General features: G+C 45.0%; 2 non-coding genes across 2 annotated transcripts; both read left to right on the top strand.

Moving 5' to 3' along the window:
* Nucleotides 1-400: 400 nt before the first annotated feature.
* Nucleotides 401-473, top strand: TRNAK-UUU (transfer RNA lysine (anticodon UUU)). Its single transcript has one exon. It is a non-coding gene; the product is annotated as a tRNA-Lys (tRNA).
* A 3093-nt stretch (nucleotides 474-3566) lies between these two features.
* Nucleotides 3567-3639, top strand: TRNAK-UUU (transfer RNA lysine (anticodon UUU)). Its single transcript has one exon. It is a non-coding gene; the product is annotated as a tRNA-Lys (tRNA).
* The last annotated feature ends 23153 nt before the right edge of the window (nucleotides 3640-26792 follow it).

Below are 26792 nucleotides of genomic sequence, written 5' to 3'. Positions count from 1 at the left end.
TAAACTGCATTGAAACGCGTGTTTGTGTCATGTATCACCTTTAAAAGCAATGTGCGTAATGGGCGCACATCATGGAATCAGTGTTTGATAAGTTGCACTAAATTGGGTGCACAGTATCTACAACTTCGCTGACCAGCCGCCTTCAAAGGATTCGATTGGCAATGTTTTTTTTTAATGAAGAAAATCGTTCTACAGCAACCTGTTCTGCTCTCAGTGGCTGACATTATTGCCTTACAAATGCGAATGCATTTGTGGCTTCTGACTTCTAGTCATCATGACATATGTTTAAATGGAGCGCTGCGCTTTTGACAGCTGTTCAGTACTCCTTGGATAAATAGTTCAATGCAATAAACAGTTTAAATATGTACTTCTCTGTATACAAGAAGCAAACTCGTCGTTAGCCCGGATAGCTCAGTCGGTAGAGCGTTAGGCTTTTAACCTAACGGTCCGGGGTTCGAGCCCCCGTTCGGGCTGTTCTTTTTTTTTTTTTTTACATCGTGGTTAGTTTTCAGATGTATCTCGATTGTAAAAAAGTGCTAGTTTTGTTGGGTGACTGCAATTCTGTTTGGCGTTCGGTAGACCGTGTAAAAGGTTTGCCAGTGCGAGATAAGAGTGCGGAGGTCTTGAACCTTGTAGTTCACGACCACAACTTAGAAGATATCGGAAGTGTTGTCACAAATGGTGCGCGTCCGCAATTCACACATTTTCAAAGCGATAGCCATGCACGATTGGGCAGGCTGCATGTGTCGCTTGAACTTGTGCCACTATGCACATCGTACGAGGTTAAGCCAATGTCTTTCAGTGACCATTGTCTAGTTATTGCAACCTTTGGTAAAAAAGGAAACAAAAAGTACTTCAAGTGGGAATTTTGGAAACTTAATGCGAAATTGATGGAGGATCAGGGTTTCGTTAAGGATGTAGATGAGAAGCTAAAGAAGCTACTCGCAGTGCAATCTTTAAGTATTGGTGTAGAGTGGGAGGAGTTTAAGCAATTAGTAAAAATGCAAGCCATCGAAAGAAGTACCACATTGCGTTATGAAGACGAACGAAACGAAACACTGCTTCGTGAGCAACTTGAATTTCTTACGGGTATAGAATGCTCCCAACCAGGTACTTACACCAACGAATTAAGAAACATAAAAATTCAGTTAGAGAGAATTGATGCAGAAAAGTACAGAGCGGCAGTTATCCGTGCACGGGCCGAGAAGCTGTGGGCCGGTGAAATGCCCACAAAACGTGCGTTATCGGACGAAAAACGATACGCTTGCAATGAGGAAATACGGCACATAAGAAGCGGGAATTACGTTTCGGCGGACCGCAATGTAATCAAACGAGTCGTCGCTGATCATTTCAAAGGATTGCTCGGTCAACCGCGTACCATTATAGGGGGCTTTAAAGAGGAATTTCGTTAGGGCCAAAGCTGGATGCAGAAGAAAAAGCGCGTCTGGAACAGCCAATTTCCGTGAAAGAAATAGAGGATGCAATAGATACACTACCTGTTGGCAAGGCACCCGGCCCTGACGGCATTCAAAATAATTATAGGCCAGATTCTACTCAAAGTTATCGCCGAATCGTATCAGCAAGAACGCATACCACTGTCCTTCGCAACTTCGCACATAGTTCTCATCCCAAAAACTGAGGCACCTGAAAAATGTCAGTTCGTGGGGTCTTATCGCCCGATAAACCTTACCAACGTCGACTACAAGATATTTATGAAGGTATTGAACGATTGCACGGTGTGATAACAAGGCTGGTTGGACCGCATCAGACCTGTGGTATAAAGGGTAGAAGCATCGCCACGAACATACACGTAGCTCGAAGTGTGCTAGAATGTTGCGATGGTATTTGGTGATCGAGTGGCTATGATGCAACTAGATCTCGCTAAAGACTTCGACTGTGTTTCCCACGATGTTCTCCTCGCCATATTAGATCATTCCAACGTGGGAAGCGTAATAACAGACGGTGTCAGGATGGCGTATGCTAACTGCTCAACTCGGGTCATTGTAAACGGGGACCCGACAGACAGCGTGCAAGTACTGTCTTCTGTCAGGCAGGGATGTCCGCTGTCGCCCCTGCTATTCGCGGCTTACCTTGAGCCTTTGTGCAAGGCCATCCTAAACAATGAACGGATAACTGGCTTCAGGTTACAGTCCACACAGGTGAAAATATTGGCGTATGCCGATGACATCGCACTATTCTGTTCAAATAGAAATAGTATTTGTGAGGTCGTGGCGGTAGTTGAATCCTTCTGAAAGTGCACCGGGGCGCAAATAAACTGGGAGAAGAGTTATGGGTTTTGGCGTGGTGACTGGGAAAAAACGCCAGACTACTTCGCTCGACTTCGGTGGTCAACCACTGCAACAACCTACCTAGGCGTGCCTCTCGACTATTATCGCGACCCCGAGCCGTACTGGAATGAACAAGTGGCGAGAGCAAAGGAAAAGACTAACGCGTGGCAGGGATGACAGCGGTCAATGTTCTCGCGCGCCACGGTCTGCAACCTATTTCTTACATCCAAGATATGGTATGTCATGAATGTACTGTGTGCTTCGCGGATCAACATTCAAAAAATCCACCGTATCTTCGCCGTTTTCATATGGGCATCAACTTGGGAAAGGACCAGCCGCCCAAACTCGTTCTTGCCAGTAAAGAAAGGGGGCCTTGGGTTGGCACATTTATTTGTGGGACAAGTTGTGTCGCGCTTTATGTACCTTCGCGATCAGAATGATGTGTTCCTTCGCACAATCATGCAAGTGCTCTATGTCGTCACCTTCCAGGATTTGTTGTATGCTCATGTGAAGCAATGCATGGTTCCGTTAAAGGTTACCTGCGAGAAGTCGTGATTGCGTACAGAATGTTGCATGTGCGGTTTTCTGTGCACTATCTCGCCAATATTGCTTGGACAAAACTGTATAAGGACCTAATTGACACTATGCTCCCTGTACCGATTTACCGTATGTCAAACCGTGGAGGCCCAGGAGATGTCCTCAAGAGGGTTAAAAGAATGCCAGTACAACCTTCGGTAAAAACTTTTTTCTTTAAAGTACACACTAACACATTATCAGTTAAAACATGGATGGATAACAGGGGTATTTTTGCCCCGTAGTCCATTAACTGCTTCTTATGCAAGAAACCTGAAAGGATAGAGCATGCGTTTCTAGATTGCTGGGATCCCATCTTTTTCTGGGATGTGCTACAAAGGACTTTAGAGAAAGGGTTGCCTTTAGATCCACATGGAATAAGATTCTTACCGGTAGAAACGGAGGCCTTTCCGTATGACGCTATAATGCCCCTGGGCCTCCACAGTTTGTGGAAAGCTAGAACACAGTTCAATAACGCTGATGTCAATTCGCGACGTACACGTGATCACTTCATTGAATCTGTAGTACGGTTCAGGGATGTCCATCGGGCACTCCCTGCACAACCAACATGGATTGACATGCTAGATAAACTTGCTGCATTGAAAAAAATTTGATATGTTGTGCCAGCAAATCCTTGTTGACATGTTTTTTTCTTTTTTCTGTATTGTTTGTGTATGTCAAAGCCGGCAATAAGGAAAAAAAAAAGCCCGGATAGCTCAGTCGGTAGAGCGTTAGGCTTTTAACCTAACGGTCCGGGGTTCGAGCCCCCATTCGGGCGATTTTTTTTTCACATGGCGGTTTGTGCGCAATAATTGAAATGATGTGAATTAACGTCTTGAATCTGCACTCTGGGTTAGGACGAACGACGCGGTGGAGAGCTTTGGATTAATTTAGACCAATTGGGATTCTTTAACATGAACCTAAAGTATGGTGCACGAACGTTTTCTTTCTTTTTTTTATATATGAAGCGTTTAGCTAAATGCTTTAGAAATAACGGAGATGCTTACAAATGTGTTTATGTTAATCTTATGCAACGTGTTTATTCAACGCAAAGGTCGCAAATTTATTGTCATCCCACTTTTACGTTTGTGCACTACATCGGTGGCAAGCTATTACGATATATTTTAATAGAAACTCCAAATCAGACACATGCATCGTGCGACAATTGTGTACGCAGTGATGTCACAATTACCAAGACGATGCACGATGCTTATCGAGCGATGAATGGTGAGGAGAGGTGTACGCATAGAAAAATACGACCCCTATCAAGCAACATTTAGAGATTTTTTACCACTTGTGTCACAGTGTGACATATCCATTCTGAACGACTGGCGAAGAGTGGACTCACACCCAATGGCACATACTAAGTGGCTAAATCAAAGGAGATAAAGTAAACCGATGAAGCCGTTAAACATAAAGCACCATTCCCTTAAAACATCGGTCTGCTTTAGAGATACCCGTTGAACGGCGGTACATATTATGTTTTATATAGGCAGTTAGTTTCTTCCTTACGAAGAATATAGGTGCACATATTTTCTCATTATACAACTGTCATACCAGCCCATTCGTAGGCACTTTCATTGGGCGCACATATAACCACTGTAAAAATATCCGCAAATATATCCACCGATATAGAGACCGACCCAGTTGAACCCAGCACCACGGGAACTCGGCACTCAGCCATGCAGCCATACAAACCCGGAAAAATAGCCAAAGATAGTTTGGCTTTAGGAAAAGGTGGTAGTACCAAAATGAAGTCCTCTCAAAGTGGTCTGCTGTACCGCGTACTCTTTTGTAGGTCTGCAGGCAGCCCGAATGCACTGAGTTTCTTTTTAAGGAGACGAAGAACTGGCTGATCCCATTGACCATGAAAGCGTAGGTAAATTCAGTCACTAAATGGCATGCATGATGAACCTAGGCTAAAATTATGCTTCCGTAGAGCATAAAAGTTGGTTAAACAACTTTTTATGAAGTAAGTCCTGAATGAAGGGTTTAACTCAAATTTCAAACCAACAATATCAAGGAGTGGCGACATTTTCCTTGCCAGACAATAGGTGAGTGTTTTACTTCGCTCCCTAAAGATGAAACTCGTTGAACTCTTTCATTAGTCAGCTGGAGGACGCAGTGACTTCAAATTCATGTTATTTTGTTTCTCTTTGTGCGCACTGTTTTGTGATTTTGCAGAGCCTAGCACGAACTTTTGCACCGTATCATGAATTGCAGTAAATTCGAGCTGCAAAGCTAACTAAAGAACGTAAATAATAAGTAGATATTGCAGTGGAAACAACACTAGATACTTCACTGGACGAAAATTGACTCGAGCCAAAAAACGTGTGAGGTAGTCGATGAAGGGCCAATATTTCTTATGTACGGGCTGTACAAGCCGAAACTCGACTTCGACAATGCTTCATAAGAAGGTCATCTGTAGCATATTGATGTAAAATCTCATATCGGCAATTTAAGGCTTCGCAACAGCATTAAAACGCTGCGAGAGTAATCAAATAAATGAACGGTAACGTGGTTGCATTATCTATATTGCTTGGCAAATCGCTGCCATAATGCTGCGACAGAGTTTTGCGAAAAGCTCTTGAGAAATCACCACGAGCTGTGAAATCTCGTCCGGAAATCCTCGGCATTTGATAATTAGAGAAGAAATAAACAAAAGTACTAACAAGTGAGAACGATGGAGGCTTGCTTTCTCTGATAACAAGAATTGGCAACGAACTTTATCGGCCTCTCATCGTCTATTGGACATACAGAATGGGTAATAAGGGCCTTTCTTTGAGCGTTCGGGGCTGTGCAACTAACCAAAGCTTCTATGTAAGAAACGACGCAACTTTCTCAATGCAGTTGGTGCCTTAATGCAAAAGCGTGTATCAGCGAACGTCAGCTTCAATGCTCGAATTCAGCAGCAAGTATTGCTTCTATTACGTCCAATAGAATTTGTAAGCTGCATATACGCAGCCGCTGCACCGAATTGCTTGATCACTGTCTGCGTGGATCACGTGGACGCTGCGAAGGAGGTGTAGAGTTATATGCCCAATATATGTACACAGATTTCTATGCACGTAGATATTGTGAGAATGTTGCAGCCACGGGCATATTTAGGGTACGAAGAACTGTGCGTACGCTGGCTTGAAACAAAGCACTGCACCTTCAATTGAAAAAAAAGACGTGTCATATTGCTTCCATTAGAGTTATACGCTTCATCATTACGGTCCCGCAGCCTTCGATGGTCCATGGCCGCTTGCTCATCCGTTTCCGAGCGTGTCGTCGCAAAGGTTAGATGCAGGAGTGCACAATGTTGCTATTCTTTCGATTGCTTCCAGTGGCAGCGAATACAAAGTGTTCCGCCAAGTTCGATTAGGCGGCGGCGACCAATCACCTAGCGAACGTGTGCGTAAAGACAACAGTGGTCACGAACTGTTGCAGGCACCCCATCGTTGTCTACTAGGGGTGCAACTGTTGCCGTGTATCCCATTAATCTTTCAAGTCACTCATTCGACCATTTACAACATAATTATTAAATGCTGCCTGCAAAGGTTTGAGACAGAGAAACGTAAATTTTATTTGCGTTCAGACGAACTGCTCTAACATGGAAAATACTTCATCAATAAATATTTGGCGTGGATGATCCTTATAGCCATCGGACATTCGTGATAGTAAACATATCGTCGCGTGGGCCTAATCTCGAACTAATTTGTAGAATAAAAATATAATGCCTATTCGCCCCCTGATGACCTGGGCCTGAATTCACAAAAAAATGTTATCCCGCTACGATAAGACGAAATTACAGCCAGTTGCAATGTTGGGCACATAAGTAGGGAAGGCGACCGGCCAATGGGACACTTAAATATCCCAGTTTCGGGCGCATGATCAAATTGGAATTAAGGTAAATGCAAACTATGATGGGAACTTGACTGTAAGCTGAGTTGATGCAACGCTGCTGCCACAAAGGGGCTCTTCGAGATTGGAAGAATGTCGCATAAGAATTTAGGATTTATAATATGAAAGAAGTAGTAGTAGTAGTAGTAGTAGTAGTAGTAAAATAATAATAATAATAATATATAATAATAATAATAATGGATAAGAAGAAATTTATTTACAAAGTACAGCTTCCACTTGTTTTGATGTACAGAATTTATTTTTATAAACTTTGTAACAAAGTATGCCTCAATTCAAGCAATAGGCTGACATGAACAAGATTTCTTAGGACTACCAGGCTCGACACTATTACAACCGTGAGACTGAGGCTTGGTAGCAAGTTTTCGGGCTTGCTAAATTACCTTTCGGGCTATTTAAATTCGTTATTTTAATTTTCAAACTGAATTTAACAACATCACATGCGAACTCGAACAGCTGCCCTCCCCGTCACCATTTTTCTAGTTTACATCAGAGAGATAGAATAAAGGACCACATTATGGTTAGCAACAGGGTACAGAGAGTAATACCGCATTGCGGTCTCAAGTAATCAAGTGCAAGTATAGTCTCGTATTCTATTTCCTTTTCAAACTTTTACGGCAGTATGCATGAGTTACGAATGGAAACCGTGCTAAAAAATGAAATTTATCAGGACGACTAACATTTAGAGTAAACATATATAATCCAGGCAAACAGCATATATCAAGTGTCGATAAAATTTAACAGCACTGCAAAGCTTTTGAAGAACCGCCCCTACAACTGTGCAACAATGACAATATCTCTTGAACGTATAACGTCGCGAAACTCCGGAGCAACTAGAAAACTGCGCCCAAGAGTTTGCGAAATGGCACAGCTAACCAAGTCGAACAGACGTGTACGTAAACTCAGCGTAGTTAATCGAGCCTGAAATTTCGTTTCGTCAGACCCGTTCGATAGTTTTTCCTCATCGCGAGGTGGAAGTTACCGCTCGGTAATCGAATCGCGACATTGTACGGCCGAAGGAAGGGATTGCGCTTATCCTGTACGCTGTGTTTGCATGCGGGCTTCAGGGATAACTTGCAAAGCGCAACTGCGTACACACGAATGGAAACTTGTTCGCGAATAATCTCACATGTTAATGCACCATTGTGGGCACTGCAGTATACAGCCCCCAGCACACTCGTTTATAGAGTGACGAAACGGTGCTGTCTGGAACTCGTTCAAGCAAATATATAGTAGGTGCCCCATGGGTTCAGGCAAGCTCCTTCGGTACGAGCTTTTCCCCTCAGTGGACAGGGCTGGCTGTTTGTCCTATTTGCTACACATCGGTGCGCGAGCCAACTTTATAGACAAATTCATGAACTACTAATCAATCTCATGCTGGAAGAGCCATTGTACCGGCGGTGACCATAGACGCTGTCGCCAGAAAGTTTCTATTATTTTACTATGAAACCCGGTCACTTGAAGGGCGTAATAGGACTGTGGGCCCATCGTACTTGATAATTCTGTGAATATTCTGGGTGCGGGAAAACGGGGCTCATATAATGCCAGCATTCTTTTGCTATCACCCACTGCTCACAACCGCCCTGTAATGGGGGAGTGCGCCGCTCAGAGCACTAAAAAAAGCCGTAAAAAGGAAAAGAATGCAAATAGTATCGCTTAAACATACCAGCCACGGGTTTTAGTTTAATGAAACAGCAAATTTTTGGCAAATATCGATCCCGAGACGAATGAAAATTAAGACAAAGTTAAAAAAAAGGAAGAAACAACAGTAATGAGAAAAAGATATAATTTTGGTAGAGGCAATTTCAATTCTTGTTTTTTTTTAGTGGAAGCGAAAAAAAAGAGGCAAGAAAACACAGAAAAAGCAAGAAAGTTTATGACCCCCAGCATGACTATTCTAAGATGTTTCCTCGACGTTCTCGCAAGATCGGGATGCTACGACAACTCTAATACGCACACACACGCACACACACACGCACGCACGCACGCACACTCGCTCAAGCATATGTATTTACAAAGTATTACATATAGTTTTCAGGAAAGTGTGCGATTATTTAATGTGTTCTGGCTTCTCAGAAGGAAATAGCTAGCGGGTGGAGGGCAGGGGGAATGCAGGTGGTTTAGAATTATGTATCATAGGTAACCCTTGCGATGAAGTCATTTTCTGGTGATTACAGGGACCCGTACTTAGACGTAGGCAGATCATCTAGTATGAGAATTGAACTTCTTTGTGTGTAGTGCAGAAAGAGATTTAGAAATTAAAAGTGAGCGCCTTGCATAATTCAAGTTTGTGCAAAACGTTAAAGAAATAATTTTGTGATCAATATATGCAACATATTAGCAATATTGACAAGGCTTCTTAATACACTGAGTAAAGCGGACTACGCCTCTAAAATTTAGACTGCATGTGAATTGTTTTATTGAGGTGCTGACGATGCTGAGTGTTCAGTGCAGATGAGCTTTCCGCAGCACGGTCACGGTGAGCGTGCATGGGGGCGGTGCCACGTGACAACCACCCATGGTTTCTGGGACCTGATTAGTTTCCTGTTTCACGTCAAAAGCCGCGTTGAACTTGGCGCACGTTCTAAACTACTCGCATTAAAAGGTGACTAAAAGAAAAACTAGTATCTTTGTATGAGTGAAACAGCTATCGTAGAATAAGGCACTGCGTTCGGCTTATCCCCGCGCAATCAATAAACTCAAACTACCCATTGATATTGCAGTAATGGAATATCTTCAGAAGGCGCCATTTAATTTACGCTGCTTGTCCTTACTGGAGTGGCGGCTTACTGGAGTCACATGTGCATCGTGAGGCTATCATCTTCAGCTTTCTGTGAAGTCTCTCCTTCTAGTGCCTGTTGTGATCGTATTAATCCCTGAGAGCAGCTGGCTCATCTGTGGCGGTTGCATTTCGCCCGTCATGATTGACCGGCAGCAAAACCTACGAAGTGTCCTCGCGCACAAACTGCTTTCTGTGTGAATCTGGCAGCCGTGCTTGTTATATGATTCGGCGGTTTCGAATTTGTTCGATAAAAACACACACACACACACACACACACACACACACACACACACACACACACACACACACACACACACACACACACACACACACACACACACACACACACACACACACACACACACACACACACACACACACACACACACACACACACACACACACACACACACACACACACACACACACACACACACACACACACACACACACACACACACACACACACACACACACACACACACACACACACACACACACACACACACACACACACACACACACACACACACACACACACACACACACACACACACACACACACACACACACACACACACACACACACACACACACACACACACACACACACACACACACACACACACACACACACACACACACACACACACACACACACACACACACACACACACACACACACACACACACACACACACACACACACACACACACACACACACACACACACACACACACACACACACACACACACACACACACACACACACACACACACACACACACACACACACACACACACACACACACACACACACACACACACACACACACACACACACACACACACACACACACACACACACACACACACACATGTGCGTTCGTCGTGACAAAGAACTCCTTACGTAATATCCTCATAAACCTGAGGCTGCTGAAGAAAGTTACAAAGGAACTGCTCTCTGTAATTAACGAACTAAAGGCCCGTTCCCACCACTACAAAAATTCGGCGAGCGAAGCGGATTCGCTCACCGGAAAAAAGAGAGCGTGTTCTCATCTGTTGACGCGCGCATCGGCGGATCCGCCGCCGCTTCTCGCTTTTCCGCGACGACAGCGAGATCTCGCGGCAGTTTCTTTTTTGGTTTCGCGACTTCGCGAACCAGACGAGAGTTCACGTGAGTGCCTCTTGTTCGCGGACTTTTGTTGCGTCTGCTTGTATTGCGCCATTGCTGGGCTACCAGCTGCGATATACTGAGCACAGCACGATGGCGAGCTTTTCAAAAGACGAGAAAATGTCGGAAGAAGAAGGAATTGTCACGATTTTTCTCTGCAACTCAGTGATGACTATGCTTCAAGAGCTGCGACGGGCTGAGCAACCAAGATCGCGGCGGCGGCGACGACGGTGCTGGGTCCGCCCGTCCTTGCAGGAGCGGCATAGGTTGGGAGAGGCGAACAATCTCTTGCCACTGCTTCGCGATCGAGACGTCGAGTACTACAGAGAGTAAGTATACGTGTCTGTACATGGTGTTTTATCAAAGTTTGACTATGACTATTGCAGCGCTAAACGCACTACAGATGGCTATCTCGGTTTAAACTGCTGCTTATTCGCGCTGACTCAGAGATGGCATACGATAGTCTTGCTTTTTAAATACCACGTTTGGGGGATGTACTTGCCTGAATCGATCAGACTTGCTCAGAAATCCGTGTCGCCTGCAGCATCTGGAACAATTTACTTTTGAAGCTACAATATGTATAGGCACGAAATGGTGCTACCGGCATCAGATTTGCGTAAGCTGACTGTTCTAGGTTGCCGATGCTGCAGAGGGGCCGATTTCTAAGTAATTCTGTTGGAATCAGGCAAGTTCATCACCCATACGTGGTATTGAAAAAGCAAGACTGTTGTATGCCATCCCTGCGCCAAATTTAAGCGCCATTAATCGAGTGGTTTAAACGAGAGAAACATTGCGCGGTACATGTCTGGCGTTGCAGCACTCATGGTCAAGCAAACAGGGGCGTTGTATGTGCTTTCTTCTCACTGCCGGTTCTCTTCCGGCAGCTTCCTGCGCATGTCACCCAGCAGCTTTCACACACTGATGGAACTCCTTGGCCACCGTACAAAAAAAAAAGCACGCGGTTTCGCAAGGCTGTACCTCCAGACCACCGCCTGGCGCAAGTTATTAGGTGATGCGAACATATTTGTGCGGTTGTGCACGCCCTGTTGTAGACATGCTGTAATAATGCTTTTGCTTTTTGTTTTGCTCTGAAAACAGACTACTAATCATATCAGGGATACTGTGAAGTTCGTAAGGGATACAGCATAACTCGAAAGAATGCGAGGAAATTAAAACACATTTCCTTTCATTATTTCGGCGCCTGATAGGCTAGTTCTGGAACTTCATGTGGATTAAGGTTGGTGTTACCATTTTATCCAGTGAAAACAGCTGCTGGAACTGGAGGCGATTGGATCTATCGCTTTGGAACCGCAGTACACATGAAGACTTACTTAGCGAGTGTAGCTGAATTCGTTTGTCCCCTTTCTTTTCCTCTTTTCAGATTGCTGGCCGTTGTCGATACCCTGCGGTCGTGTGCCATTAATTTTTTGGCTGGCAGGTCCACAACGCGCCATCTTGTTTCAGAGGTGTGCCTGGCCATTTGGGAAGTGCTTGGCCCTATATACATTATAACACCCTCGTCTCCGGATGAATGATTGAGGGTAGGTTCTTTGATCTAATTTCCTTGCACTTACTGCATAAAGCGTAAGCCACTGACAGTATCGATGAAGCGTAATTTAGGCACTGAAACTTCGTGACCACCCTCCTTGAAACTAAAGCGACCAGTACAAAAAAGTCTGCATAAAAGTATAATTGTCAGAATAAATAATTTCGTTGCCGTTGTTGAGGGTACAAATCACTACTACGACTTCCAGGACTGCTATTCTACATGGAGCATGTTACACCTCCCCCGTCCGAGGTTATCTTCGAGGGTGCTTAACATATCAATTGAGTTTTTTTTTCTGCCCTAAACTTAGGTCTCCGAAGAGTTTGAGCGCATTCGGAACATGCCACACTGCCTAGGCGCAATAGATGGAAAGCATGTTTATATTGAGTGCCCGAACAATTCAGGCAGTGTGGACAGAAACTATAAAAATGCTTTCAGCAAGTCGATGCTTGCGATCAGTGATGCACACTACAGGTATGCAAGTAAAGTTGCTTTACTCACAAGTGCTTGGAGCTGTTGTATATGCTGTGCCTGGCTGATTTTCTTTTTTTTGGTAGTTGCCAGCTTTTTTGTGTGTAGTGGTGGGTCTCGATCCCAGAGAGCACGATGTCGTGTGGTAGATGCATAAGAATTATATATGGCCTCTAAGTAGTCATCTGTGTTAATTTCAGAAAACAGCCAGTAAGGGATGCAAGAACTTATAATGAAAACATAGCGATATACTCCATGCAACTTTATTTTACAAAAACACCTTTGAAGTAATGTTTAAAACCCCTTTTTGCTTTTTACTAACCACTGTGTGGCACTTACGGCTAGACCTTGTCAGATTCGGACTAGAGCCTTTCTAGCTCTGTCACCTATTAAACCCCCTCAAAGAATGAAGGTTGGAGTTGTATCATTTAGTTGGTATTTGAGCTGCATGTTGATGCATGCAACAGTCCAACTGCCATGATGAGTTTTCATGTGAGTGACATGGCAGCCACAGCAAGTTAAATCTGCCTATGTTTCCTTGAACCAGACCATATGAATATAACAAAATTTGTTTCCACTCCACTTTTAGGTTCTTGTTTGCACAAGTAGGCCAGAATGGCAGTGAATCAGATGGGGGTAATTTTGGCCGGTGCCCATTTTTCAAGAGAGCTGAACAAAGCCTGCAAGGGATTCCTGAAGACTCTCTTTTGGCCGACATTGGCAGCACGCCCTACTTCTTTGTAGGAGACGAAGCGTTTCCTCTGAAAACCGACCTAATGAGGCCGCATGCAAGGAAGAGTAAGTAATACCATTACCTTCGTTGTTTCTTGGCCATTACAGTACTATAACCATAGCTGGAGGAGTGATTTTGCACACCTTTAAGGGTTTTGTAATACGACATTATATGTGTCATCAGCCAGTGCTGCAAATTTATGCAAATGTATACAAGCATGTAAAGATCCTTTTCCTCCATTGACCTAAACCTCTAGAAATGTTGCCATCGCAGTTATTTCTGACAGGTAGTGATCATCTGTAGCGTATTTGTTGCGGTAAACATGTAGTGTGCTAGAACTTGGGGATAGTTCATACGTGCAAATTTACACAACTTTCTAAGGAAACTGAAGCGGCACTCCTTCTGCAGGTCTACCCCCTTTGTTTGGAAACTGCGTTAATGGGCAAGCTCAGCAACCAGATGTTCAGGGAGCTCCAAGTCAGTTTTCACAGCTACAAGAAAGAAGAATTTTCATCTGTAGACTGAGCAGGGCTCGACGAGTCGTCGAAAACGCCTTTGCCATCCTGGCTCAAAGGTGGCGCATCCTGCGCCGGCCATTTAAAGCCAAAGATGAAAACGTCAGACGCATTATATCAGCGTGTGTATGCTTACGAAATTTTCTGATGACAGAAACAGCTCCCTTTCGTGCAGTTTACTGCCCACCAGGAACTACTGATTATGAAGATTGGCAGAGACGTCAAACCGATTAGATTAGATTAGATTATGAGGTTTAACGTGTCAAAACCACTTTCTGTATATGTGGCACGCCGTAGCGGAGGACTCCGGAAATTTCGACCACCTGGGGTTCTTTAACGTGCACCTAAATCTAAGTACACGGGTGTTTTCGCATTTCGCCCCCATCGAAATGCGGCCACCGTGGCCGGGATTCGATCCCGCGAACTCGTGCTCAGCAGTCCAACACCATAGCCACTGAGCAACCACGGCGGGTTCGTCAAACGGAAGGGACATGGAGAGCGGACGAGAATGGCGGACTGACTCCTGTGCCTGCCACAGGTTATCACCCAACGAGGTAATCACGTTGGCGAAATATCTGCGAAAAAGCTGGGACTGCTGTTTTCTTACTATTCCCCCTAATAGCTTGCTTTGATGATTAGTAGTTAAAGTGATGTTAATTGCCACATGTTGGAGCGAGCACTTACGCTTCAATGTTCCATTTGTTTTCTGTTTAGGCTTGCCTACGCTGCACGAGAGAGGCTTTGCAAACACTTCATCGTAAGCGTTAAGGTCCCCTCGCAAGAGGAGATGATCAGGAGCAGCAGAGTGTAGTATTGGCAACATTTTTTTACTTACAACCACTTTAAACACATTTTATATCGCATTTTCTGCTTGCAGTGATGACAGCACCCTCGTACACTTTGCCGACTTCTAAAAATTATTCTTGAGACATATGTATGTTATAGGTACGGATGCAGACAATAGCGAATGGAGTACGCTTTTCCCCTTCTAATATTTTTCACGTGTTCAATAATTGAAAGTGGCATCTGCGGTATGTGTAGGCTGCTGGTGGACACTAGTGCGCTTCTCATGGGCAAACAGTGTTTCTTCATGTGAATAGGAAAGGCCTGTTTGCAATTAGAACGGAATAGCACGCTCTGTTTACTTTTGTCTGCACCTATATATTTGGCAGCACTTGTGACAGACAAAAAGGCACATGCAATCACAGAATATGAAAAGGTGGCAGCAGCTAACCCTATAACAGCTGGCTTTCTAACAATACTAGTTGTAAAAATGTGAATAGTTTTCATTGGTAGTTGCAGGTGAATACCACACGCTTTCAGCACTGCACAACCCATATTTCCCGACATATTCCATTTATCAATAAATCTGAAAATGGGCCGAGCAAGAAATGCCAAAGGTAGAAATGCCATCCAAAATGTTTATTTATTTAAACTACCTTACAGGCACCTCAACATTGTGTAAAGGGGATGTTATTCTTGACAGTGCGTTCGTACAAGCCATACAAAAAGGGGAAAATGTGCGAAGAAATATGACTGGCGAAGCTGTGTATGTGGGCGCCTTAATGGCGCACTGCACCTCCGCCGCGGGTCGGGTAGCCCAGGCATTGGCCTATCTTGGGGATTTATTTTCTAGACGCGGACGCGATAGTGAAAAAAGTAGCCCTCATCTGCTTCGCTGTAAAAGTAAATGCAGTGCTAAATTAAATTAAGTTATTGGGTTTTACGTGCCAAAACCACTTTCTGATTATGAGGCACGCCGTAGTGAAGGACTCCGGAAATTTCGACCACCTGGAGTTCTTTAACACGCACCTAAATCTAAGCACACGGGCGTTTTCGCATTTCGCCCCCATCGAAATGCGGCCGCCGTGGCCGGGATTCTATCCCGCAACCTCGTGCTCAGCAGCCCAACACCATAGTCACTGAGCAACCACAGCGGGTAAAGACAGTGCTCTGCAACTGCAAGCTGTAGCACACTACTTCCTACATGATAAAATGGAAAGTGAACGTGCCACGTTGTAACTTGAACTAAGACACGTTAACTGAGCAGCGCTACGAATGCTGACAGCGCGCTCTATGCCAAAATGGGCAGATTCGACTTCCACGCTGCCGTGCTCCCTAGCTTGCATCCGCTGTTTTCTGATGCTGACTCCACGCCGAATGTGGTTCATCCAGCCGACTCTTCTTCTAAAGCGAAGATTTCTTGCCGAGTGCGAGGCATTTTTGATGCGAAAGCATTATATGGCTCATGAAGCGGAAAATCCGGCGGCGTCCCCGGAGAAGGTGCAAAAAGTCAGGTGCTCACAGCCGATTAACGAGAGGCGCGGCCCGCGTGGGTGCTGGGTTCCTTGCAGCACGACCAGATGGCGCGCACCTCCGCGCATCCGCGGCAGCGGCGGAGCCGGTCGTGTGGGGGAAAGAAAAGAACCAGAAAGCTCGCCTTCGCGCATAGCGTTTGCCGCAAGCGATTCCTGGAAAAGATTACGGTTACCCTGAAGCTTGAATTTCTCTCACGTGATTAGGCGTTTGAAGGAAATTTACGATAAAAATGAATGTCCCCCTGATGGGTATACACTTTTGATTAGGTGTTTAACTTCTCCTTTCAAGTTTTTTGTGGTCGTTGTGATAGAAAGCGCTACTTTGTACGACGTTTTCGTCTTTGTGTGTACTGCTCGTTTATCTGACATTGCTTATGATCGTGTGGTGCTCATCATATTGTAAATAGTTTGTGTACATATATCATTTATTTCATTGTAATAAATACAACCTAAAAAAAAAGTGGACTTGGAGCCTCGGGCTGTTGCGCTCGTGGGCCGAGGTTCATATCCAAGCGCCGGACACGCTTTGCTTTTTTTAAACGAGGCTGAATCTACTCGGCGAGAACCCGACCAGCGACCGACGGACTGACCGACAGAACAGACCCGTTTTTTACGTGGAATGGTGTTTGCGGCTGCCTCGGGTAATTGTCCCAAAACTGTGCAGTGGATTACGAAAGGCCTAGTAGTGGGCTCCGGAATTATTTTGTCCACCTGGATTTATTTAACCTGCCTCTAAAATCTAAGTACACGATCGCTTTTGTTGCATTTCGCGCCCAGTGGAATGCGCGTCCGCTGCGGCCAGGGATCGAACCCGCGTCCTTGCGCTGACCATTTCAACAGCCTATAACCACTCAGCCGCCGTGGTGGGCAAGCGTTCCAAATCAACGAACTACGTTTCCGAATGTCAGCAACGTCAGTCAGACGCTGTGACGAGACGCGATATTATTGTTTGCGTGCTTACTGGGTTTTACTTTTTCCGCTCAGTGTTCGGCGTAAGCGTCTATTTTGGTAGCTTCGACACGCGTTTATAAACCAGACGTCATGTTTACTGCCACACGTGCGTTTTTTCACAAAGAGGAACAAAACCGGGTGTGTTTTATTTGTGTATTTCACGATATATTAAAAGTCCAGGCAAGTAAAGATGAGCCAAGAGTAGGTTGACTGCGGCACTGCGACGTCAAATATGTTGGCCATTTTATTGCCAGAGCATTTAAAACGAGGGGTGTTCGGACACAACCTAGGGGTTTTAGAATGCAATTCCAACATAAAAAAAACCAAAAAAAACTAAAGGACCATCGAATGCCGAATCGAATAGTCTCTCATTTACAAAGTAAAAAATAAATTTTGCGTGGAGTCCTTTCGAAAAAAGAGGGTTTATTTCCAAAAGTTCGCACACGCACGCAATGCTAGTTCACAAGTGCACGCCCGATCATCTGAGAAGCACATGAATGAGAAAAAGGTGTTCACTGTTTTCCGGTGTAATGGTGATAATAATAAACCAAGAGTTTGTCGAGGCACTGACGCATCTGCGCGACAACCGCAACTTTCAAGCCACAGGACCATCAAGAACAGTTTACACTTGCATCGGTGCATCTCATTCGATGTTCCAATCGGCGTCATCGTAGCTTATATACGAATATAAACAAATATGCGGCAATTTCCAATAGTGAATTCCCGAATCGAATGGCAAGGACTTTTCGATTCATATGCGAGTGTCAGCACACTTCACATATTAAAGTTTTAAGCACCGCGCGCCCATTTTGTCATTGTCATTATCGTACCCCCCTCCTCCCCCCTCCTCCCCCCCCCTCCCGTCATCTTCCGGCCAACTCAATCACTCTAAGCGTTATATTCGCCATATGGCAAAGAAAACTCGGACGCGAGCTGCTGCTGTTGCTGAAAACTTCCGCCACCATGGTCTTGCTGATCCTCCCAGGGCCAGGTGAAGACGTGCAAAAATAGCAAACAATGAGGCGCTGACGGCCAGTCGTTGCCTTAGCTCAATTAGTGCACCGCACGTGCCATGCGGGGTTTTATTGTGGGTCCCACGTGCAGCTACTCCTTGCTACGACAGCGCGCGCCCGCATCAACAGTCCCTTCGCTCTCTTTCTTTCTGAATTTCTCTTCATTGCATACCTTTTCCCCTTCTCCAAGGTCAGATAAAAAAAAAATATGGCTTAAATTACATTGATAAAATGCCATGACATATTGCACTTGATTATTATTTAAGTTTTTTCCAACCTCGTTTGGAATTCGAGGTGAGACTATTGCCCGTTCAAGGTTTGTCGCAAGGAAAGACTCCCTTGTTTGCGAGAGTAGAGTTCATGCTGCGGTTGCTGAGGCGTAAAATACTAGTGTGTAACGCGAACCAGAAAGATTCGACTCGCGTGGCCATCGATAAAGTTATCTTCTATATTTGCCCTATTTATCCTTTCACTCCACGTCTAGGTGACGTTTGAGAGTTTGTTTAACATAATTAACGTATACAATTCGAAAGTGCCCACTTTTGGGACCCAACAAATTTGTTGAAGGGTCCTAAAATTGTCCTTGTTGTTCTGAATGCGGAAATCAAAAATTCTTAAAAACTGTATTACTACAGGGGCTGAAATACAATTGCAGAAATCACAATACAGAACTAGGACCCGCGTGAACATTTGTTTCCATTCATAGGCAGCCACAAAATTTGCCGTGCATAGCACGAAGCCTACAACGTGTCGATGCCAACAACTACTCTGCAGTCGTCATTACCGAAGCTACCTAGCTTCAACAAAAGAAGAGAAAAAATCTGGTAGGCCAGCAAGAACAGCAAAGCGTTGCAAATGTAAAGCATACCATAGTGGGCCACAGAAGCGTGACAACGCCAGGCTGGCGTCGTGAGCGTCACCAACCGGAGGAAGCTGACAACCGAGACGACGACCGGCTCCGTTAAATGATAGAGAGGGAGAGAGAGAGAGAGGGAGAGAAGCAGCATTGGCGGAAGAGCGGAAAAGGAAGCTCGTTCAAACTCCTTGCCGTCGCGCAGTTGGCGAAGAACGTGCCTTTTCGCCTTGGGCACGCGCGGCAGCACCTTGGGCTTCGCCATGGAGCCTGGCCGGTAATTAATGGCGATTTCGCGCCGAAGTGCGCATAGCAGGTGCGACAGGGAGCCGCGGCTGTGGAACATCGCTGCCGTTGCGGAAGCGGCGCAAAGGGTGAAAAAGTCTGCAGGCGTTGATGGGTCGGCGCGGGGAAAGACGGGGGCGAAACAAAACCGTGGAAAGGAAAAAGAGCCTAGTCGAAGCAGGAAGTCTCTGTAACGATCGACCGGATCGAGGGAAAGACTGAGCTTGATAAGAGCCCTGTTTCCGGTGCGCGTACCCTTTCTCCGCTCTCTCTTTCTCTCTCTCTCTGTTCGTCCCCTCAGTCGTTTCTGTCGCCCCATTTCCACGGCGGAAGGAAGCAGCCAGCGGAAGAAGGAAAGAAAAAAAAATAGGGGGGATGGTAGGGGGATGCTACTTAGGGGAATCACTTAGCGCTGCAGGCCATTCCTCTCTCATGTCTGGAGCTGCGAGGGAGGGCTTTGTCATAGCTGCTGACCAGCCGATGTTTAAGGACGCGTCATCTTTCCTGCGGTGCTTGTGCTTGCTTCTTTTCGCACTCCGTTTGATAGTTGCTCGACTCTGGCATATCCAATTGTTTATGCATCGCCGCATGAGAAGTGCACGTAACGTACGCGATTGTGTCGTAGCACTACGCGTGACTATAATGACTATATACAGATGGGGTAATTATACAGCCTCTAAGCTTCATGCGAATGTTCATAAAATTTAGGTGCGTTTGAAAGAAGCAGCGCTGCACTTTAAAAGCAATTTTGTGTAATAGAACGAAGAAACGGCCACCAAAGTTTGACACCTCGTAGCGTTAGAAATACGAGTCCAGTATTGTGAAGAGTATCACTTTCTGGGCGTCTTCTCCGCTAAAATTGCCCATCAGCCTCGACTACGGGTTGCTTCAGCTAACTTTAGCCAAGGTTTAAAAGGTGCAGAAGCACGTACTCTAGGCGGATGCGAGTTCATGCATGTAGTTCGCTATTGTATGGATTAAATCACACTGTTTTCTTGTCTATTTGACTTATTTGATAATTAGTCAAAATAATTTAACCAAGTTAGCAAGCAATAACGTTAGGGTAAAACCTGCAACGAAAGGTTGGGCCGCATTTTAGGCGGCAGCACACCACGCTAAACGCACTGTTCATTCATGCGCAGCACGAAGGAAAGCACTACGATTGCGCTGCACAAAAGGGCATATTGCATGCATTTTTTCATATTTGCTGGCTTTTAGGACGCAGACAAATTTATAACGGAACAAGTAGGATGATAGAAGTTGCAGAATTAGATGTTTGCAAGAACGTTGTACAGCTTCGTCATTGCAAGTGTTTCCCTAAACTTAGTACTCGCGAAGTTCATTAAGCAATAACAGACCCATTATATATATATATATATATATATATATATATATATATATATATATTGCATGGAAAAGTTCTGTAGGTCTGGTGCATAGGTATTTGAAGAAACGAGGGCGCACACTTACGAAAGTTGCATTTTCAATGTTCTAACATTTTGGCGGTGGCACGGCCTTCCTCAGAAGAAACGCAGATACAAGCGCGCACCCGCTTTTATGGGCATGCGCACGTGGGCCTAATCAGCAGTACATGCACGTGTACACTTTCAAATAATAAAAGAAAAGAAGTGCAGCAGTAAGTATAACTTAAGCACGATAAATGATATGCATGAAATATTATTATGGTATCACGATGATTGTACATGAAGTTACAGAATGATATCAATTGCGACATGGCAAAACTACGAACAAATTGATTTGGCATGCTTTGTCAATTTTGTACAAGAACATACACATGAAGATATGGCAGAAGGGCACGACATTTTTCCTATGCTCTCGTTGATATCGGATGACACCATGTTAAATTAATGAATGAGAAAGGAATCTCGTACTTCTCGATCATGGTACGATTTGAAACCTGATTGTATTACTGTTAATTGTCAAACGTATGACCTGGCAGTCGAACATGTTTAGATAATGGAAGGTGCGGCAAGCTGCTAACATGTGCTTTGTGGTTGTTGAATCTGATACGAAAAGATGTTTCGGTCTGACTGATATATACTACATATAACACACTGAATATTCAAGCAGATAGATGAAGTTACTACTGTCGCAAGTGAAGTGGCAGCTGATTGTAAAAGAAAAATTGGATTCTGTGCTTCTAGCAGTCATTGATGTGGTCATAGGTGTAGAAAATACACCTATGTGTATGTGTGTATTGACGTATATGTGGAAGTACTGACGCTAAAGCACACAAGGTTGACGCACATGGTTTTTCAACTTATTCGATGATTAAACATTGACTATATGTCCCGATTCTGTCTATTCTTCATGTTATTATTCACCTAATTCGTATCTTAAAAATGTATCGTATTTCGCACAAAATTACGACGATGCCCATCGGGTCTCCTTGGCCGACTTGCAATGTAGGAGACACTCGTTGTATTTTTCCGACGTGTCAGCAGCCACGCGTCTCTATTGGGCGGCTCTCGTCCCCTAAGGCCCCCAAACGCTTCTCGACGCGCTGCGGCTCTTGGCGGGTACGATACGCATAACGCATTTGGGCGTCGGAGACGGGCGAGTCAGATACGTCAAGCCGGCGACGCCACAGTCCCCGAAGGTTTGCACCTTGTATAGTGACAGGCGTGGATACTGGCTACTGTACTAACTAGGAGCCACACCCTGTATTGTTCGGAGCGTTGAACGTGGCCCGTAGCAACGCAGCGATGAACTGTTGCCACAGCGCATGCGCGCACCAAATGCTAGACTGTATGGGCGTCCACTTTCTGCCGCGCGTCCGTACGGATACAGTAGCGCTGCGGCGGCACGCCGCGCTAGGGCTTCCTCAAGGACACAGAGTAGGGAGCGCGGTGGAAGTAAAGTGTCTGAAGGAGGCTGCGGCGCCGACGATTTTTTCCGTAGTGGTTGAAGTCTCTCGGCAGATGGCGCAAATAATCGGGGGGGGGGGGGGAAGGCAAGTAGGCAAACCACAAACAATGGAGGCGCACAAAAACAAAGTTCCCAATAGGTGTTGAGAAAATTTGGCGATGGGTATTCTTCTTGGGCTTTGTAGGACATTAGGCAATAGAATAAGAGCTTGGTAGCGCAAGCCACCACCCCGTTCCAAAGCGGACGCTCATAGCATCCATACATCTACCCATCCATCAATCATTAAGGGGGACAATCACAGCTGGCGCGGCGCGCGGAGCTCCTTAAACATGCGGCTGCTTCTCGATAGAATCGCTTGTAAATTGTTCTATATATGCCTTTGTACCAATATAAGCGTCTGGTGAATCTTTGGGAAAGCAAGCTTAGGTATAACCTCTTAAATATCTAAGCTTAGTAATGACATCCAGACCTTACTGTGCGTAGCAGCTCGTGAAAGTCCATTGTAGAAACAGCCTGCTTACTAGTGCTCAACTTTGGTACAAATGCGAAATCGGCCGGCTATTCCAAAGAGCAAAGTCTTTCTAGTTGTTTACATAAGGCGAGAAACTACGGCTTGCTATTTGCAGCGATGTTCATGGTTAGCATGCACGCCGACCATGCACATTGCTACTAACCGCGCAAGATGCATTTCAAATTCGCTATTTTAATCTAGAATATCCTGCAAGTTACTCCATTCTAACCTTTTATTTACGCTTAGTATTGTCGACTTAGTCCTGAATGCTAACACGGCACACTAGAAAGAAAATTCAAGAAACACAAATGCACGAGTATACAGGCATTTCCCCCCCCCATATATATATATATATATATATATATATATATATATATATATATATATATGTATATATATATATATATATATTGTTGTCTGAATGACGCACGCGATAGCTAGAATAATGTAATGGCGATTCGAGACCAAAAAAAAATTGTTCAAGTATGCTGAAACTCCATTGGAGTTGTCTAAGTACGCGTAAGCATATCCCCAACTTTCAGTTGCACACCCCCCAATTTCAGTTGGCCCACTCATATTATAATCTTCCCCGTGTATTTTCTATGGAACCCTATTATCCCTGTGGGTACTATCGCTGACCAATATTGATTTTGGTTTCAATTACTCCTTATCGGTATAAAGCTACTAATCATCTACATTTACGCTATTATAACGATTAAATGTCCTAACTTCAAGAATTACCCATTTTGGTGCAGATACAAGGCATTACAATTTTCGCGTGACTTGCTGGGGTAGCAGACAATAGGATATGATTAGCACCCCCAACACTGCAGCGCTCTTGCTGGCGAAAGGATGCAGCCCGAACAGCTCTCTCTGCAGACAGACGGCGCCGTTCAAACACCTTATCGGTTCTTCCACCGTGGTTCAGAGGTACATATCAATGGGGCCTCCGCGCCGCTTTCACCTCTGCGCGAGCTGAACACTGACAGCGCGCATGCGCACTCACACGGACATCTCCGAACCACCGTGTGCGGAGGCGAGCGCGCAGCAAGTGCAAGTCACCCTATCATAGATGGATGGATAGATGGATGGATGTTATGAGCGTCCTCTTTGAAACGGGGTGGTGGGTTGCGCCACCGGGCTCTTGTTATTTTGCCTAATTTCCTACCCATTTTTAAGAAGTAAAAAGAACTCGGTATCAAACTAAGGTACTCCACTCCATCCGGCGGTGGGCGCGGCAGTTACATGGCACTTGTCCGCGGTACCGCAGAGGGCAACAACGACATTGACACTGATATTCCGTCCCGTTTACGGCTAGGTACAATCGTTTTTTTTAATTCATGCTTAGCTGCTGACTACGGCTAAGTATTCTCGCCTTGAAGAGGCATTATTTAATGCCATCGTCATGTCTATAAAACATCCCATGTCATGTCTGCACGACTGTGTGGCGAGCTCGTTCATTCGCTTACTGCGTCCGAGTCAAGATCCTACCTCCAGAAGTGGCAGCCTTGTGTGGTGGTTTCAAACCCTCTTGTGGGTATAGCGTGAGGATCTGCAAGATTCTTCGCTCGGAATGGCAACGCCAGGCCCACTTCTACCATGACGTCCTGTTTCTTCAACGTCACCATTCTGACAGACCATCTACGGCAAATAAAAAAGTGGAGTGAGTTGTCGCTATCGCCGACAGAACGGCTGAATATCTCTGGAAGCATGCGCTTCTACAACTACGTGCCGTCACTCCAAAGGAGCCACCACTGCTAAGGAACAATGTGCGCCGTGTTGGAGATGTGACGCTTCCAGAGAGGGTGCAACATGCGTTAGCCCTTGGGCCGAAGTTCACTGTGGAACCTCGAAAGACGCCACATGAGCTGCTCACCCTTGTCAGGAAGGTTGCAGGACGTGCCGCGGATACCGAAGCTGAAAGGTGTGTTGCAGAAGGTGTGGATGTTTTGACGCGTTGCAAACCTTCCACAAACGTACTGCCGATCAAATATGTTACATCGTTTCTGAAAGCGAACCCGTTATTAGTTTTACCCTCTGACAAAGGAGGTGGTTTCGCTGTCCTGTTTTTGGGTGACCAATTCGAAGGCCACCCTTGCCATTGATCCAGTTTTTTAACGTAATGACAGCGTTTCCCTTTAAAACGTGAAACCAAAAGAAGAAAAAAACTATACAAAGCCCTTAGCCTTGACAAGCTGGCAGAAGTGGTAGAAAAATATAAAAAGCTAAGCCTAGATATTTTCTTCTCAGCTAAGACGCATAAGATTGATTGTCCTCTGAGGGTTATCGTAACTGAAGCAGCGACTTGGCAGAAAGCTGTTGGCTTGTTTTTGCAAGATAAACTAAGCCTTCTAATCATTGACGATCCTTTCCTTGTTAGAGATTCTTCTGAGGTTATTAGCTTTTTAAGAGAGAATGAAAAGAGACTCAAAATGTTCTCGGTCGATGTTAAAGATCTGTTCTATTCAGCTCAGCATGACAAGTTGCTACTGTTCGTTGAAGAATGCATTGGTGACTTTGGATCATTTGGCTTTCAGAATGCTGCAGGTATTTTTGTTAGCGGCTTTCTTGAATTCCTAACCTTCTATTTGAAATCAACTTTCACCTCAGGGAATGAACGAAATTACATACTAAAGAATGATGTTTGTATAGGATCACGCCTGGCGCTTGCACTAAGTGATATTTATTTAGCTCATCATGATCGCAATATTCAAGGCCACCTAGACTCGTCTCCTGTTGTCAAAGTGTGCAGGTTTGTGGACGACTACCTGGTACTTATTGATTGCGCTCATCACGCTTTCGAGCCTGCTGCTTCGGGAGTCTTAGAAATCTTTAAGGAAGAGCTACAGCCTCTAGAACTTAAGCGTGCAGTACCCATTGATAATTCCTTGCGCTTTCTAGATCTTAATATGTGCCTTGCTAACAAAGATGTGTGCTGGTGAATCGAACCGAGAAGCAAGAAGCCACTCTTTCCCATTAAGTCGGCACACTCAAAGCTCGTTAAACGAGGTATTATAAAGCTATTCCTTGTTAACAGCCTCAACAAATCTTGCTCACACGAGGTGCAACATAGTCTTGCTGCACAGGTTGATCGCCGTTCTTGAGCTGGCTACCTTTGACCTTAATTTCACCCATAGCGGAACAGCTTCTGAGGCGCGCAAAATGTGATGAGCTCGCTCAGTCAAGGAACCAGCCGGTTGAAAGACACGGGTTTGCACTGATGCCTTATGTGGATGATGTCTCCCATAGGCTAAAAAGATTGGGCAGTGTGCAGGAATCAGTCGTTTTCTCAGCCCCGGAAAAGCTGGAAAGGCTCTGTAAACGTGTAAAGGCGCCTAATCATGTCAGAGCTGTTGCTCTGTCGGGCACAGAAAACGTTTTGTGACATGCGCAACGAATGTGGTTAACCAGATTTCTTTGTTCTGCGGCAGTAAATATGTTGGACAGACAGGCAAGTGCTTAAACGAGTGCTCAATATTTTGTTCTTGGTACGAGCCAACATTGGCAAAGACGTCCTGCCTACACGGAGACGATTCTTTTATAGTCTCTGGAGGTTATTAGATGCAAAGAGCCGGAAGATTGTTCTGGTGAATGAGCATTATGAGCTAAGGAGCAGTCAGAGAGAAACTGCTTCACCAAATTTCCTTCGCCAAGCCTGCACTATTTTGTCGTATGAAAAAGAGCTGACTCATAGTATCGACACATGGGAGTTAGACGCGTGTTCTCTGTATTACAAGGAAATAAGAAGCCGTCATGTGTTCGATAAAGACATACTGAAACGTATTTAGAAAAGAACATTTCAAACGTTCCTATCAAGATGGTAGTGGTCATGTCGATACATGCGGGATTGGTTTTCGTTGGGCCTGTGTATCTGTGAGTGTCGAATAGGTCACGTAACGTTGATCAGTCTAGTTTCTCGGATATATGCCGTTAGAATTTCGCTCTTGGAGCACTATCGGCGTTTCTTCCGACTATGATTCCCTGCT

Source organism: Dermacentor albipictus, unplaced genomic scaffold, assembly GCF_038994185.2.
Source record: "Dermacentor albipictus isolate Rhodes 1998 colony unplaced genomic scaffold, USDA_Dalb.pri_finalv2 scaffold_14, whole genome shotgun sequence".
Lineage (NCBI taxonomy): Eukaryota > Metazoa > Arthropoda > Arachnida > Ixodida > Ixodidae > Dermacentor > Dermacentor albipictus.
The sequence above is the reverse complement of the archived record's forward strand: the minus strand, read 5'-3'. Positions and strand labels throughout refer to the sequence as shown.